Here is a 17,435-nt window from a genome sequence, read left to right on the forward strand (position 1 = left end):
CAATGGTACCCGATGACCGGATAGGTCGAATAATCACAATCGCGACATTCAGAACCTACGTGAATATGGTTACCGTATAATTCATCCCTTTTGACCCTTGTGTTTAGGACGACTCAGGGTTAAACTGTCAACCCTGATGATATCATCCGAATCGTGCTCAACTCAATTAGTCCTGTGACTCCTCACTAGGACTACCCTGGCCAAGGTTTTGCTAAATTGAAACACGACTGTACACAGCTCCTAAACTGGAGTGGTCAATCCCATCTTGACACACGCACCGACAAGTCAAGTACTTGACTACACCCAGCAGCCTTCCGTCATTGAATTAGAAATTCAGGTAGTCCAGTGCCTAAGTGCAGTGAGTTGCTTGCAAGTCACCATGGCGGTCTCAGGTCGGAGGGACATTTATACCCATATCCCATCGGAGCAAATCTTGACAGCAGAAATAGCTCCGGAGTTGGTCATGTTCAGTGCAGATGTACCATTACATCTCACCTGTATGCCATACCAGTGTCTCCACACTCTTTGATTATGAGGACAACCAACCCATATGGCACACAACGACCTATGCTCGATAAACATTGTCGTCCTTGATAACAACGTATCATTTGGTCGCGAACATGTTTAAGGACTAAGCGACAAATCCTCCTTTGTTGAGTCTAAATAGTCCTAAAGACTTCACCACAACACAGGAGTTCATTAGAAGATGAAACATTTGTGATAAAAAAATACCAAAATAACTTTTATTTATTTATAATTCATGTACTAATACAAAAGGAGCACAACCATCAACAGACTGATGATTGGCTTTGGGACACTATTCCCAACAATATTTTATACCCAACAAACTTAATCATGTGATTAAGTCAATATCATGGATGGTGAGTTAATTAAGGATTTGATCTTATTAACTCTCCTAGATTTTTTCTTTAGTATTTTTTAGGAGAAAAAGGTGAAGAATGTCTTCGCCATGGGTATCTATTATCATTACAGTAATGATGAGCATTGAAAAGAAATTACAAGAGTTGTCTTGCAAGTGTGAAGCAGTAGCAGGATGTAAAAAAATTTCATCTACTAATGGTTTGTAAATGATACAAACTAATTTATCGTTGAGTGCTTCAGCTTCAGAATTTTGGGTATGAAATACCTCATATAGGTCTTACTTATGCAAAGTGTTGCTAGACCTATAAAACTGAAGTGAGGTGACTACATGCTTGTTAGCACTAATGGATAGTCCATTCATGCTAAGGCTGTAGGAATTTACTTATATATGTAACTTTCTAGCAAGGTTTAGAAACTACTAAATCATTGTTATATACCTAAATTTATTACAAACATTATTTCAATACCTTTGTTATTGTAGCATGGTTTTAAAATTAATGTTAAGAGCAAAAATTACTCTCCTTCTGATAAATTTTATGACTATGAATTTATGATAATAGTCTCATATTTCTGTCACTCAATGATGTTGTTCTTCATATTGATGAGAACAAGAAATGAGTATGTGATGGTCACATATCTTTAGCATTGCCAACTTGATTATTTTTGTGAGTCAAAGATAAACAAGTAATGCAAAGAAGAGTTCTTTATTCTATATGATTTTGAGTCATATAGAATTTATAAATCTTATCTCATGGGTAAAATGATTAAAATCTCATTTACTGGATATGAAAAAAAGTGCGAGCAAATTATTAGGCCTTGTACATATGGATGTTCAAAGGCTAATAATATCTTGACCTAGGGATGGACACCACATATGAGATATGGTGTGTTCCTTAATATGCTTCACAGACCTTGTTATCACATTCTGAGGATATACCTTAAAAATTACTGCATATGTTTTGAATTTGATGCCGTCAAAATCTATTAGTAGCACTCCATATGAGATATGAAAAGAGAAAGAGATAGATTGCGCAGCATATGTGAAAAGAGTTGATGTATATAAGTTTTGTACTAGATCAGATTTATATAAGTTTATAGGTTATCCTAAAGAGTAGTATGTGATATTATTTCTACCGTTCTACTGGACAAAAGGTGTTTTGTCAGTAAGTATGCACCTTTTAGAAAAAAAAATTAAGAAGGGGACAGTGGGCAGATAATTGAACTTGAGAAGTTTAAGATCTATAAACTATCCCATCATAACTTATAAAGTATCTACAAGTTGATCCTCGATCAGATGTGCCTATTGATGAGGTACAACCATGACACACATCTCATCGAAGGTCAATCTGAGTGTGTAATGTACCACTCAAAATATGAGTTTGTTAATGAGAATGATGATACATGATATATCATTGAGAATGATATTTTCTTGACCTATTCGGAGATAGTCATAAGTAAAAACTCTGACAGATTGCTTAAAACTATGATATCCAAAATGAACTCCCTGTACATCAACCAAGTATGGACTATGGTTGAAGCATCTATGGGTATGACTGATAAGTGATATATTTTTATATTTATTATAGATATTTTTGATAATTTATGATGTTAATATCTTCTTAAAAACCTAATTTCATGAATTTATTAAATTTTTTTGAAAAATAAATAATTTTAAAAATATATATATAATTAGATATATTTATGAAAAATAAGATGTTAATTTAATTGAGCAATTTAAGCATCAAAATGAAAAAAAAAAAATTAAAAAATTTAATGCATATTTTTTTTAATTTTTCAGACAAAAATGGAAGCAAAAATGGAGCCAAAATACTCTAAAAAATCTTAAAAATAGCCTCCGATGCATGGTAGACCGGTCGATTGGTTCATAGAGCTAGGATGCGATCCACAGGAAACTTCATGCGGTCCACAAACATGACTCACAGTGAGAGAAGGATTCTGGGTGCGATCCAACAGCTGACATTCATCTCGATCCAGATCCGATGGTCAGCATCCATTGTCGATTTATTAGAGGGGTTTTTGCGCGATCCGACGGTCCAGAAGCGATCCATCACACAATCCAACGACTGAGGATGTTCCAGACTTTGAATAGGAGATCAGAAGTATTGATCGATGGCCCAAATCTCATCTAAAGCATGATCGAATGATTAGAATCAAATCCGACCCTGATAAGGAGTAAAAGACTGATTTTTGGGCAGATTTGAGCGGTTCAATCCAGATCCGACGGTCAGGAATATTTCTAGGAGATCAATACGTTTTCTAAAGATTTTAGGACTCTTTTTCCTACCAAAAAATTATGAAAATTTTATCTATAAATAGGAGATCCAGGAATAAGCTTTAGGAGGAGAAAAAATCAGAGAAAAAGCAAGAAAAAAATTCAAAAAGCTTTAGGGATCAAATATTGGGAGATTATGGAGCTAGAGAGCTTGATGCGTGGCTAAATCCCTTCAATCCAGAAATATGATGAAGCCTGTAAATAAATTTTTATTTTTTTTTGTATTTAATTTTTATGCAATAAAATTATACTTTTATTTCATATATTTTTATTTTTTTTTGAGGTATTGATCCAGCCTACACGGCTTATACCCTTTATTGACGTGCCGTGATCCCTGGATACGGTACATGCTTTAAAGAGATAGATCGTGGTATGCTAGATTAAATCTTAGATCTTGTAATTAAATTTAGATAGTTTATACTCCAACAGGATGAGTTGTGATCTACTGATACAGTTCATATCTCTTAGAGATAAACTATACTAATACCATAATTACAAGAATTAAATATTATAATATAAAAAAAAAATAATAAATCTCTTTGCATGGTGGATTCAAAATTCTTGGATTATTTTTTTGAATTATTTTTTTCATAATTTAATTTATACTTTTGATTTTTTTGCTATTCTATTTCTTGTTAATCCTTCTACAATCAATTTTCTTTTTATTTCTTCTTCAAAGAAAAAGATAATCATCCTCGATCCTCATGAAAATGATCCCTACTCACCCTATCTATATAGTTTGAGTTGATTTTTATTCTTGACCGCCTACGACAGTGATCAATGACCCAACAGATTGCTAACAGAAATGTCAATCTAAATTTTTGCTTGCCATTGCCACACACCATCTAGAGAGTTTGTCTCTAGTGGGAGGGCAAATGCATTTATAGATTAAAGCAAGCATTGAGGAGTAGGTACTTCTATTTTTTATGAGATAGTTAAAATATTTGACTTTATCAAAATATGAATGAACCATATGTGTACAAGAAGATAGGTGGAAGACCCACTAATTTCTTAGTTATATATATGGATGACATACAGCATATTGGGAAGGTAGATCCGATATTGCACTCGGTCAATGACATGCTTATCACAGAGATTTTCTTTGAAAAGACTTAGATTAAGCATCCAATATACTTAGCATCTACGGAGATAGATGTAAGTGGATGTTAGACTTATCCCAATCTAGGTACATAGATTTTATGTTGAAGGAATTCAACATGAATGGATGTAAAAAAATTTACTTACCCATATATACTCAATGTACCAAGCCTGATATGGTTTATGCCTTATGCATAATCATTGATTTCAAGCAGATCCATGATAGGATCTTTTGAAAACTATGAAAAGTATTCTCAAATCACTTGAAAAGTATTAGAGGGACAGTGAGTTGGAAGAGTTCTAAACAGTAAATTATATTTGACTTAGTTATTTGCTGTTAGTAAAGATTGCTAAGGAAAGTCACACTTGATGAAAGTGTTCATCACTGAGTTGGGTGTGGTCTCACCAGAAACCCACGCACATCCTATGACACTTTTACCTCATTCATGATTTGATCATAAAATGAGTTCATATAAAGAACAGCATAATGGACTAGTTCACTAAGCCTTTACACAACAGTAGTGTGTTCGCCACTTTGATTGCATGGGTTATCGGTAATGAGAAGGGACTTTTCTATGATATCTTTCTGCTCAATTGCATGACATTAATTATTTTATTCATGAGGTATTATATTTTATCATTTGCTACATCATATTTTTATGATTATGATAAACTCTATAGATTAGGACAATAATTTTAGGACCATGATGAGATCATGTCAGTGAGATCTAAAATCTTGATAGCCTCAATCTAAAATATTCTCAATCATTGGATCATCGAGTTGGAGATCGATGATACCGATAAGACTGGTACATTCTATGTATGCTTGATGGAAAGGTTGATTGATCTCACAATCACTTATGTGGTGACACTAATACAAAGATGTAGATGCACATTGGAGAATGAGTTCACTGAACTGATCCACAGGAAAAATATCTGATGGAGCCTGACAGTATGTTGATAGATGATTCTCCAGTGGGAGTCGTGTAAGTGATCCTTTGATTTGAGATCACCATGGTACCTTATGTATATGGATTCTTACTTTGATTTTTTTTCTAAAATATCACTGAGATATGTATGGGATATTCTGGGCCTAGTGAAGTGTGCATGAAGGTTGTAAGTGGTCAATAAGGAATCAATCACTCCTTGTAGGAGTAGAGAACATTCTATATGATCTCAAAGGATAATGACTCTGAGAGTCTCTGCTCAGCGCAAAGATGAACAGTAAAAAAATTTTTTACTGATTTATCTGTCGAGTCATCATCATCAGATCGAGATACATATGGATAAGTATTTGAGCTTGATATGATTTCATGCCCATGGTTTGTCTGAGATGTTGTGTGATCGAAGGATTGAATTGCACGATAACTCATCACGGAAAGATAATTTTGATATTTTTATAAAATTTTATATCTTCTGGATAGTCATGATATATTATTAGATGTCAATCTTGACTTGTAGACTTACAAGAATTAAAAAAATTTAATTTAAAAATTGATTAGAAGGTGTTCTGATTAATTGATGCTTTTGGACTGACCTAATTGGATTAGGTCATGAGTTTGAGTCTATTGCTGGCTAGATATGAAACCCAATGAGTCACATATAATAGAGATTTGATTTTGATCTAATCTATTTGGATTTATTATAAATCTTATAGGTTAATTAAATTACTAGCACATGAATTAACCCAAATTTCCAATTGGATTCAGTGCAAAGATGTTTGTACTAACCCTTAAGCTTGATGCCTTGACATAATGGGATTAGGGTTTGAACCTATAAATTAATAGGTGACTTATCTAATTTTTATGAAAGTGTTCCATAAGAAGTCTACTTCCTCCATGCCAAACCACATGCCAAAATAAAGGCATGCCCCATTTATTTTTGCATTAAGATGGCAGAGTCCTTCTTAAGTGCTCCTCTTAATTTCCTTCTTTATTCCACAAGTTCTTTTGTTTTTTACGCCATCAGATGGTGCCTTGGGATATATGGGCATAGAAGAGAAGGAAGAGTCCTTCTTTGTGACAAAACTCACATGCCAAAATTAATTGGGATGCCACATATCTTATGCATTGAGATTGGAAGAGTCCATCTCATTTAAAACTCTTGATTACCTTCCTATCTCTTCATTATTCCATGCTAATTCCTAAGAGGTGGCAGCATCAAATGGCACCTTGGATGGTGTGTGCAGAGGAGAGTCCTTCTATAGATTAAAAACCCAACTAACTCCCTTATTAGGAATTAAATCACTGATCAAATCATTGGGACGCTAATTGTTGGCATCCCTTGGAGGTGCCCCTTCTTTCTTATTTAAAGGGGGCGTCTCCTATGTGATAGACATGGCATTTTCTCTGGTGGTTAGATGTGGAAATGAAGAAGAAAAAGATAGAAAAAAATCTTTAAAAAAAAAAGAGAAAAGGGAGAGAAAAATGGAAAGGAAAGCAAGAGGAAATTGGAAAGAATGTAATGCTTGTCCAAAAATCAGATTGTTCAAGTGTTGAATATCTAATCTAATTTTTATGTGGTGAGTTTTTATAAGGAATAATTTCTAATGTGGTCTTAGTAGAGATTTCGAAGGCATACAAGCAGTGATGCAACCAATTCTTGAGAAGAACGATCGATAGTGAACTTGCGAAGATGGCTACAGCACTACATCGAATTGGAAAGGACCCTGATTAGTCCCATGTGGATTACCATTGAAGGACTTCTACTTTGGAGTCTTGTGAAGATCTCTCTATTACCAGATCCTCATCTTTATGTTGGTATATGACATCTAATCCCTTGTAATATGCATGCTTCTATTGTTTGATTGTAATCATCAAGATATTTCTAGAGTTTTGTGTTCTGGTAGTTATGTTTAATTGTTAAAATTATTTTCAATAGTTGAATGTATGAAAAATTTTTAAAAATTATATTTCGCTACATTACTAAAATCCAATACAAAGCATATGAGATTCTACTTATACACTCTCTCTTGTGAGGGATTATCGAGCAATTCTTCTTGATGAAAAAAATTTCTTGGCCTATCGGTAGATAGTCCTTTTTTAAAATTTTTTATGTTGAACCATTTCAGCATGTATCAATGTATGTGGATTGGGACAACCCAAGTAACCTTTTAGATCTATCTTTATAGATCTTCATCCCTAAGATGTAGGATGCTTCTCTCAAATTCTTTATGGAGAACTGCGATGATAGCCACAGCTTTACACTTTGCAAAACTGGGATGTCATTTTCTATTAACAGTATGTCATCTACATGTAATATAAGAAAGATGACCATAGAATCATTACCCCATTTGTAGATGTAAGGCTCTTTTCTATTTCTAACAAAGCCATACATTCTGATCGTCTTATCAAAATACATATTCCAACTCCAGATGCTTACTTCAGTCAATAGATGGACCTATTTAGCTTGCATACTTTAGATTCATCCGAAGATGTGAACCTTTCAGGTTGTATCATATACACCTCTTCTTCTAGCTTTTCGTAAAGGAAGGTGGTTTTGACATCTATTTGTCAAACCTCAAAATCTAAGTATGCTGCTATCGCAAGTATGATCCGATGGACTTGAGCATTGCTACAGGAGAGAACATCTTGTCATAGTCAATACCATAATGCTGATAGTATTCCTTGGCAACTAGACGGGCTTTATAGGTCTCTACCTTTCTGTCTGCTCCTATTTTTCTTTTAAAAATTTATTTATACTCTATGGGTTTAATCCCTTCAAGTGGATCAACCGATGTCCATACACCATTGATCTTCATGGACTCCATCTCGAATTTCATAGCATCAAGTTATTTTTGGGTGTTGAGCCTTTGTATAGCATCTATGTAGGTCATCGTTCTCATCTAGTTCGATAGGATCACCATCCTTGATCAAAAAATCATAGTATCTATTTGGGTGATGCGATACTCTATCGGATCTCCTTAATGGTGTCTCTACAGGCTCTAGATTTAATTCTTCAATCAAATCTGATTCTGTATGTGCCGATATTTTTATTTCACAAACTTCACTAAATTTGATTTTAGTGACATTAGTTTCTTGTTCAAGAAACTCTTTTTGTAAAAAAACTATCCTGTTGTTGACAAACACCTTTTATTCTTCAGCAAGATAGAAGTAGTATCCTTTAGTTTTCTTTGGATATCCTATGAACAACCATTTATCGGATCTAGGTCCAAGCTTGTCTATCTTTAAATGCTTGACATAAGCCGGACATCCCCAAATCCTACGATGTGAGAGCACCAGTTTACACCCTGACCATATCTCATATGGTATTTTTTTTTTGCAGACTTGCTTGGAACCTTATTAAGTATGTAGCAGACAGTTTTAAGAGCATATCCCCAAAAAGAGATGGGCAAAGATGCAAAGTCCATCATGGACCGAACTATGTCTAATAGTGTTCGACTCCTCCTTTCTGACATTCCATTATATTGTGATGTTCTAGGAGAAATCCATTATGAGAGAATCTCATTCTCTTCTAGTTATGTCAGAAAATTACTAGTGAGGTATTCACCTCCTCAGTCTGATTGAAGAGTTTTAATACTCTTCTCAATCTATTTTTTTACTTCACTATGGAATCGTTTGAATATTTCAAATGATTCAGATTTATGCTTCATAAGGTAGACGTACCCATACCTCGATAAGTCATCAGTAAATGTAATAAAGTAATAATATCCTCCTCTGATATCTATGTTCATAGATCTACATATATCACTATATACTAGACCTAGAACATCACTGACTCACTCACCTTTTCTTTTAAAAGATAACTTGGTCATCTTTCCAAGAAGATAAGATTTACAGATTGGTAATGATTCACAATTATTAATTTTAAGGACACCCTCCTTGATTAATCTGTCTATCCTGTTCTTATTCACATGATCCAGCCTACAATGCCCCAGATACGAATCACTGACATTATCTATCCTAGGGTATTTGTTCGATGTGTACATTACACCAATAAGCTATGATAGTAAGTATATGCCATGTTTCAATTATCCTCACATGATTTTAGTATCATTCATAATGATATCACAAAAATTATTTTTTATTAAAAATTTAAAATTAAATTTGATCAAAAGGCCTACAGAGATGACATTCATCATAAAAAAAGATAATAATGATACTCATCTAACATAACACTACTAGACTCAAAAATAAGCTGCAAAGTTTCTAAAGCTAAAACTGGAACAAGACTTCCGTCTCTAATGTTCAGGAATCACTCATCTTTTCTAAACTTTTTATTGACTTATAGTCTCTGTAATGAATTACAAATATTAATTAAACTTTTGATATCCAACACCCAAATAGTAGTATCACAGATAGAAATTACAAGGAGTTATCATATAAGTACCTTATGAAGCAACCGATTGCTTGCTTCTCTTATTCTTTGACATGTTTAGCTCAAGGGAAGCTATATATATAGAATAGTTCATCTTTCAATGATCTAGCTTCTTGCAGAAAAAGTATTTTGCTTGGCTCTTGTCAACCTTTGACTTTTTACTCTGCTTTGGCTTTGGATCAATGGCACGAACCTTTTGCATCTTCTTCTTCTTTCCTCTCTTAGAGGAATGACGACCTAAAGATGATCCTCCCACAACATGCACTAGCTCCTTCTGGAGCTGATGGTCCTTCTCGAATATCTACAGCAACCCTAGTAAATCATAATAGTTCACTGTAGGCTTGATCATTCTATAATGACTCAAGAATGGTAGGTAGGACTTTGGTGGTGAGTTAAGGATAACATCCTTGCCCAACAATTCATACAATGGAAAGCCAAATTTGCTCAAGTATTCAATCTACTCGATCATGTACAATACATGATCTGTGACTGATGCCCCTTCTTGCATACGGGCATTGAACATAGTGCAAGAGGTTTTATGTCTCTCAGCATCCTCAGGGGTGCCAAAAGACTCATTCAATAATTGAATCATCTCCTCCAGTTGTGCATCCTCAAACTTATGGCTAAGTTCATCATTCATGGCTGTCTTAATGACGTAACGCACTGTAGTACAGTCATTGAGCCACTTCATATAAGTATCTCTCACAGCATGGGGTGTGTTGACAGCAGGTTCTTCGAGTGTGGGATCTGTAAGTATGTACAGGATCCTTTTGTGCTCCAGGATGATCTTTAGCTTTCCATACCAGCTATCAAAATTTGGTTCAATAAGCTTGTCATTGTCCAATAGCGATCGGAGTAATAATGTGTTGGCCATAGTTGAAAAGAAAATCAAAAATCTATTATTATATAAATTATTTTAATCCTAAAGATATGAACTTTAGTCTAAAGATTCTTCCACTATTTTATGCGAATTGATAATCTCTATCTCTAATTCGAAGAATTATATTAATCCCTTAGCGGATATTAGAATCCACACGGACTGCATTCGGATCCGAGTGTAGCTCGACCAATCCTAGTGCATCCATGGGTAGGTTCTTAATCAATTATTTTATCAAATAATTTCTAGCAATTAAATTTTGCCCAAGACATCTCTTTAGTAAGCGTGTGGCACCTCCATTAAAAATTCTGATTAGGTCCAACTATTAACATGATTACACCAAGTGCATCCATCAAACGAATGCCCAAGCCTGAGTGTGGCTCGACCAATCTGACCATTGATCTAAAAGGTACAATAAAGTGATCATATGATGAATGATAATTCTATTACCCAATAGACACCAGATGGGTGGTGCCTTCAATGTCTATTTAGAATATTGGATGCATTATCGCGCACCTTAATAGGAGGTGATGAACTAGTTATCTCCATAACTGTATCATTTTAGGGACTTAATAATTTAGAGGATTTGATAGAATGATTTGAGAATAAGAGAAGAGATTGACCTATGAGTCATGAAGAGGACTTAATCCTCTCACTGACTTCACCAAGTCATGAATAGGACTTAATATAAGCTGATCTAAAGACACCTAAATTAGTCATACTGATTTACCTTAATGGTATAGGTCAGCTCGAATCAATCAGTGATCCAATCAAAACATGATCTACCAAATTGATCAAGTGAGATCGGTAGGAGGGTTTACCTTGGCTTGCTTTAAACACCATCGAAATGATCAAGTAAGTAGATTCTCAATTAAAAATCACCAATCAAATTGTCATGCAATATTATCAAACTTACCTTAGACATCAATTGGTTGATTAGTTTTAATTTAGTCAGTCAAAGGACTAAAGCCAAACCATTGAGCCATGATCATGGTCTAATTGATATGGTCAAAAATATGGATTTGATCAAGCTACAACTATTGAGGTTGATCTAAAAAAAAATTAACCTAATCTAATTCAACTTTTGATTAGATTTAATCAAATTCTTTATTTATTCTATATTTGTTTCTAATCCTAGGTCTAACCCAGTTAGATAACTTGATTCATGCTAACTCATTGTCCACCGATTTATGAGGTATCTTAAGATCTTCAATTCTCAAATCTAGATCCTTTTAAAATTTAATTCCAAATTAAGTGTGTGAAACATATATTTCAATTTATAGAATTATTCTACTAGGGTTTCAAGTGAAGCATACCATATGTTTCAAATTAAAATTTAATTTTAAATTCTATATTTAATAATTAAACAAGAATCAATTTAATTTAAATTTTATATATACATCCTATGTATCATAGAAAATTCAGATTTCTACATCATATGTAACATTTAATTCAAATCATAAAATCTAATTTTCATATCTGAATTCATCTTACTAAAATTATAATTAATTATAAATTACTTTAGATTTAATCTAAATATATTCATGATAAAAATAATTTTAAAATTTTTTTTGCTATTATTCATCATGAGACTGGATCATAATAGCATCCCTACACGTCATAAGAGCACCTGATCGAATAGAAAGAAAGGATCTTTAAACCCTACTTGCTCTTATGACTAGACGGCTTGGTGATCTTCTTAATTTGAGTACTGACTACTAAGATCTGAAATCTAATTTCAAAAATTAATTATATGAATATGTAAATTGTCATATAATCCATGCATGCATATGATCATACAAATATGATGTGCATCTAATCTTATTAGATCAACATATAAGTATATTTCAAATCTGAACATACTTTTATACAGCATATAAAACTATTAATTTAGATCTAAAATAATATAGAAATCTATTCCAAATATATGTATGATTATATAGAAAAATTTTGGTTAAAGATATGATCAAACATGCACAAATATTATGCTGAAATCAGATCTGAAACTCTGTCAAATAAATTCAAATCTGAGCTAGATTCAAATATCAATTCTCTAATTAAATTATATCATAAAAAATTTATCAAAATAGATTTAAATCCATGCATAATCAAGTGTTAAATCTGCACAAAAATCTCCACAAAAAATTCTACTAAAGCAGATTTTTAGCAGATCGAATTCAGGGACTGATTTTGATTCAATACTCTAGTCAAAACTAGATGAAATTATACAGAAGATATCAAATGAAACAAAGGTTTAATCACATCAAAGTTTAGGTATAAAATTAAATCAAAAAAAAATCAAAAAAATTCTAAAATTAGACTACGCAATCATGACATACAGGCCTGGCTCTGATACCAATTGAAAAAGAAATTCGTCTGATCGTATTGGATGCCAGAAGGAAAGAATATATTAATAATTAAAATTTTTTATAATATTTATGAATTTTCACTTTAATTCACAGTGAAAAAAGATCAATATCGAAGAAGCTTCTCAATCAATATACTTCGCGAGATTCAGATGCACGGATCCTCTACTTCACATGCACGCCAAACTCTAGAAGAGAGGGATGAATATCTTCTTTGAAGAGGAAAGAGAAGAACTATTGAGATCTGATCTCAAGACCCTTGGAACAGCCCACACGCCACCACAAAGGGAGGGGGCATGCCAAGAGGAGAGAGATGCCGAGGGAGAGGTGATGCCCAAAGAGAGGGGACACCCAAGCCTTGCTCATGCCAAGTGTTGTCCAGCTATGCAACCCAAGAGGGGGGGGTGAATTGGGTTTCTAAAAATTTTAAGCCCAACAGATAACTTATGAAGAACAAAACAATGGCTTTAAATCAATATTAATTAACTAAAGCAGTATTGCAAGGATATAATAAAGAAATAAGATAAAGCGATAAAGCACACCACAAACACAAGGATTTATAGTGGTTCGGTGCTAACCTTGCACCTACATCCACTCTCCAAGATCCCACTTGAGAATTTTAATCCACTATCCTTTGTATTCAACCCGAATACAAAACGTCGGAAACTCCGACACTAGCTATCCCAAGCTAGAATACAAGACGTCGGAAACTCCGACCCTAGCTATCCCAAGCTAGAACACTTGTTTTCCGGGTACAAGCAAACCCAAAACACTCAGATTTCAGGTTCGGATCAACCTTTCCTTGTTTTGGAAATCCTCCAAAAACAAGAGCAAAAACTCACAAAGAGTAAGAATATTTAGAGCACAGATGAATACAATAACAGCTCCTTAAATGAGCAAATATAACAATAAAAGCTTTACTCAAATGAAGAACCCCTTTTTCAGATTTTCTCAAGATGAATGAACGGTTGAACGCTTGAGAAGAGGTTGATTGTTGATTGAAGATCTCTTGAAAGGTTTGAACAATCTCTAGATCAAGGTTGAAAATAATCGACTTGAAAGATTCTCTCTTTGAATGCTCTTGCTTTTCTTTTTCACAAACTCTCTTGAATATTGTGGATCCTCTCTCTTTTTCTCTATGGATATTTCGTTGATCTCAGGCTTTTTCTTGCAAATTTCGGATCCTCTCTTCTGTTCTTCTCTTTTTCCTCTTTTTCTCTTCTTGTTTGATTTCACGTTTGATCCGCTATTTAATCTGCAATTTCTTTCATCAAATTAAGCATTTTGTGGCATTAGAAGCAAGAGAAAACAATTTAGACAGATAAAGAGCCGTTAGAGGATTTTTAGGAAGCATAAATGGCAATTAAAATGGGCAAAAAAATAGCCGTTGCTGACATTTTCCATCGCAGGGGTCGACTCATGAGTCGACTCATGCTTCAGGAGTCGACTCATGAGTCGACTTCTGTTGCAACAGATCAGAAGGTCTGATTTCTGGATTTTTAGGCTCAAATCAGCAGAGGTCGACTCATGAGTCGACTCATGCCTTGTGGGTCGACTCATGAGTCGACTCACAGGTCGTGCCAAGTCAAAAATCCAGCGTGCCATGGGAATTTTTTGCGTGCCATTCAGCTCATAGTGTCATGAGTTGACTCATGAGTCGACTCATGCACTTCAAACCTTCATAACTTCAAAAATATAAGTCCAAACACAATGAAATTTTCACCAATAGATTTCAAATCATTTGTTCTACCAAATGGTACTATCAAATCAGGATTTCAGTGAAATTATGATTTTGCCCTTGAAGAGCATAAGGACTTTTTCAATTGTTTGTATCCCTTCAATCTGCTTTGTAATCATCAAAATCAATCTAGGAGCAACAATCTCCCCCTTTTTGATGATGACAAAACATTTGAACAAAAATATTTGTGTTAATGCATTAATTTCAAAAGAATCCATTATAAGTGTATATGCTTGAAAAGAGTATGATTCTTTTGGCATGTAATATAAATGCAAAATTAGTTTGTCCATTTTCTTAAAGATTTGAAAAGGGTATAGGATCATTTAGAGTTCAAGATTTATCAGAGCAAGAGAAGATAAATAACTTTTCTATGTATCAGAGCAAAAATAATTTTTACAATGATATCAGAAAAGATATTATAATGTATCAGAGCAAGAAAATTTTTAATGTATCAGAGAAAATTTCATACAGTATCAGAGCAAATGTTATAATATATTAGAGAAACCTTCACACTGTATCGGATCAAATGTTATCATATATCAGATCAAGTTGAAAGAAATTGTAAGATGTATCAGAGTAAAACAAATTTCTTATTGATGTATCAAGGTGAGTAAAATTTCAAAAGCAAGTTTGAATATCAGAGCTTATATATAAAAAAAAATACTTATTTGCATTGTACTCATGATTTTGCTTTTGATGGATAACTTTTTTGTTAAAGTTCTATCTGATACCAAATTTTGATACCAAAATTTCTCAAAGTTTTGTTTAATCTTTCAATCCTTATTTTTGTCTAATTTCTCTAATATTTGTTTAATTTCTTCAATATTTGTTTTAATTTAATTTCTCCCCCTTTTTCTCATAATTTAGGGTTTTGCTTTTTGTCTAATTTCAATTTTTGTTTAATTTTAATTTCTCCCCCTTTTTGACATCATCAAACATAGTTAACTCTTCCTTTTCTTTTTCTGAAATATTCTTTAATTTCTTCCTCTTTAGAGTTTTTCACAGATGTTTGCTCCCCCTTAATATAGCAATTATCAATAGCAAACAACAACAAGGAGAAGATAATATTTCAATAGATGTATCAGAGATTGAAATATAACCAAAATATAATCATTACAAAGATATAGGTAAAAGATGATTTCATTAATATCATAATTGTTTCAATACATAAAATTCAACCAGCTAATTGTCAATACATGGCCCCAAGGTATAGATCCTAGAACAAGATACTAACTCCTAGAACCTAGTAAAGATCAAGATAAGTCAATGATCAAGACAAATCATGGATCGGAGTCATCAGATATGGTATGAGAAGATGATGGATCAGAAGTGCGTCCTCTACCCCGTCTGCCTCTGCCACGAGTAGGAGAACGAGATGAACTGGGAGGCTGAGAACGCTGAGATACTAGGGCTGATACCATGAGTCTGATAGAATCAAGTACGTTTAGTGCTCTGGAAATAGATTGAAGTAGAGCAGTGAATTGGGTGGTAGCATGCTCACTCGATCCTCTGATCTCTTTCCTCAGTAGCTCATATCCACCTTCTAATGCTCCTCTGAGCCTTCCAGCCTCTGCAGTGAGGTCTGTGACCTCAATAGTAGACTCCTGTGGCTGGGGATGGGCCAATGCAAGAACTTGCCCCAGCAAGTCAAGAACTCTGCCAGTAAGTCTCCAGACTGTATCCTCAAGCTGCTGTATCCTGACGGACTGATCTGAAATCATCTGAAATACAGTGGAGATGTGGGGAGTAATGGTCTGATCATAAGAAGTAGCTCCAGGTGCAAAAGAAGTACTACTCCACTGGCTAGACAACAAAGAAGCCACACGCTGAGATATATGCTCGATCTGATCATCAGCCAGTCTGAACTCTGAATGAGGTACTCTGCTCTCTGGCTGATACACTAGTGTGGGCATCCTAGTAAACTCAGAAGGGCCAGCCTCAGTATCAGGAATAAACTGGGTATCTGGTGAAGCTGCCCTGAAATCATGTACAGGAGAAGATGGACCTTCTTCTTCTACTCTGCCTTCAGTTCTGTCTTCAGCTCTTTCCTCAGCTCTCTCCTCAGCTCTTTCTTCAGAGCCCTTGATCCAACCACCAACAGTCTTTGTAATTCCCATTCGGTGCAGGCTGTGTTGGTTGAAAGTGTCCACATGTGAGAGCTTGGTAGGTGTCTCCCCCTCACAGCTAACTCCAAACCTCCTAAATACTCTAGTAAGGGCCATACCATAAGGCAAGTGTGCCTTGGATCTGTTCAAAGTTTCTCTCATGGCCTCTATCATAAGTGCAGGGAGGTTTAGGGGGGTCTGAGTGATGATATGAAACATGACACATACATCTCTGCCAGATAGTAAGTCATGTCTATCACTCCTAGGAAAGAATAGTTTTGTCACAATCTGATGCAGGACCCTCATCTCAATGGACAGTAGCTTTGCTTCCAATCTGTTTAAACTTCCTGAAAAATCTTCTCCTAAGATAATTCTGATCCCTTCTTCTTTAATTGGGAGTTCCATATATGAGTATCCTTCACTAGGCAACTGAAGTATCTCTCCCAATATCCTAGAATCCAAACAGATGTCAATCCCCTTTACAGTTGAAGTCACAGACCCATTTCCATAATTTAGGTTCTGGTAGAACTCTCTGACTAGATCAACATAGGTGACTTCCTTAAGAGAGCAATAAAGTTCGCATCCTTGATTTTTGATCTTGGTAGCAAAAGTAAAGCCTTCTTTCTCAAAGAACCGAAAATCTATATTTTTTCCGGTTTCTACTTTTCTATCAGAAAGAAGATTTACACTGGGGCTTATGGAGGATTGAGAGGGACCTTGAGCAGGTACTGAAACTGGA

This window comes from Elaeis guineensis, chromosome 1 (genome assembly GCF_000442705.2).
Source record: "Elaeis guineensis isolate ETL-2024a chromosome 1, EG11, whole genome shotgun sequence".
In the NCBI taxonomy this organism is placed as follows: Eukaryota; Viridiplantae; Streptophyta; class Magnoliopsida; order Arecales; family Arecaceae; genus Elaeis; species Elaeis guineensis.